This window comes from Hypanus sabinus, unplaced genomic scaffold (assembly GCF_030144855.1).
Source record: "Hypanus sabinus isolate sHypSab1 unplaced genomic scaffold, sHypSab1.hap1 scaffold_2312, whole genome shotgun sequence".
NCBI classification, from domain to species: domain Eukaryota; kingdom Metazoa; phylum Chordata; class Chondrichthyes; order Myliobatiformes; family Dasyatidae; genus Hypanus; species Hypanus sabinus.
In genome coordinates, this window is record NW_026780426.1 from 1,302 (window position 1) to 2,500 (window position 1,199).

Here is a 1,199-nt window from a genome sequence, read left to right on the forward strand (position 1 = left end):
TTCCTCCGCTTAGTAATATGCTTAAATTCAGCGGGTTGCCACGTCTGATCTGAGGTCGTAGGCAGAAGAGAAAGGAGCGCCGGCCGGGCGACGCCAGGGCGGGCGGGCAGGCAGGCAGGCAGGCAGGCAGGCAGACCGGGCGGGCGGGCAGGCAGGCAGGCAGGCAGGCAAGGCAGGCAGTGCGCGCGACTGCCGGCAGGCGGGCGTGAAGGCGGACCGTCACGCGCGCGCAGACCGACCGAAGGCGCTGGCTGGCTGGCAGTGGCTGACTGGCTGGCTGGCCCGGCAGGCCGGCTGGCTGACTGGCTGGCTGGCTGGCTGACACCCCCCTTGCACCCCGCGGTGCACGGGCGAAACCCGGGCTCGGCTGAAATCGCTTCCCGAGAGCACCGACGGACGCCGGCGCGGGCGCCGAAGCGGGCGGGCGGAGCGAGCGGGCGGAGCGAGCGGGGTGAGTCGAGAGGCGTGAGAGGTGCAACACGCCAGGGACGCGCCGCGGCGCGAGGCCGACCCCTCCCGCGCGCGAGGCACGGGTGGAGGCGCGACCCTCTTTCCCTGTCGAGCTCGCCGGGAGCGGGGCTCTGCCCGTCCCGTCGACCCTCTCTCGCTCTCCATCGCTCCCCTTCGCCTCTCTCGCCTTCTCGACACCGCACCGCCGCTCGGGCGGCTCCGCGGCGCGACGGATGACAGAGGCTCAACGCTGGCCACACCACACGGCGACGCCTCGGCGAGGCGGACGACAGTCCCGAGCAAGGCGGCGGTCAGAAGCGACGACGAACTCGCGGCCATCGCGGCGAAGCGAAGGGCGCGGCGCTACCGCAGTGACGGCCGTGCAGGGGAAAGGCGCCGCCGCACCGCGCCCGCTGCTGCTGGCGGACGGGGCGAGGCCCGGGTGGGCACGGGTCGAGGGCCTCCGAGGTGGCCACGCGGCTCCGCGGGCGGGAGCTGCGGGCGCGGAGGTGCTCCGAGGTCTGCACTTAGGGGGACATAGAGGGGACGGGCCCCTCTGCGACGCCCCAGCCGCGCGCTCTCGAGCCTGGAGCGGCAAGCGAGCGCGATTGATCGTACGAGCGACCCTCAGACAGGCGTAGCCCCGGGAAGAACCCGGGGCCGCAAAGTGCGTTCAAAGTGTCGATGATCAATGTGTCCTGCAATTCACATTAATTCTCGCAGCTAGCTGCGTTCTTCATCGACGCACG

The 1,199-nt window shown here is 71.8% G+C and overlaps 1 non-coding gene across 1 annotated transcript in view; it reads right to left on the minus strand.

Moving 5' to 3' along the window:
- Positions 1 to 1,071: 1,071 nt before the first annotated feature.
- The window catches only part of LOC132387883 (5.8S ribosomal RNA), a 154-nt gene continuing 26 nt past the window's right edge, over positions 1,072 to 1,199 (minus strand). Inside the window, exon 1 of the ribosomal RNA XR_009510076.1 lies at positions 1,072 to 1,199. This exon is cut by the window's right edge and continues 26 nt beyond it. This is a non-coding gene — a ribosomal RNA (5.8S ribosomal RNA).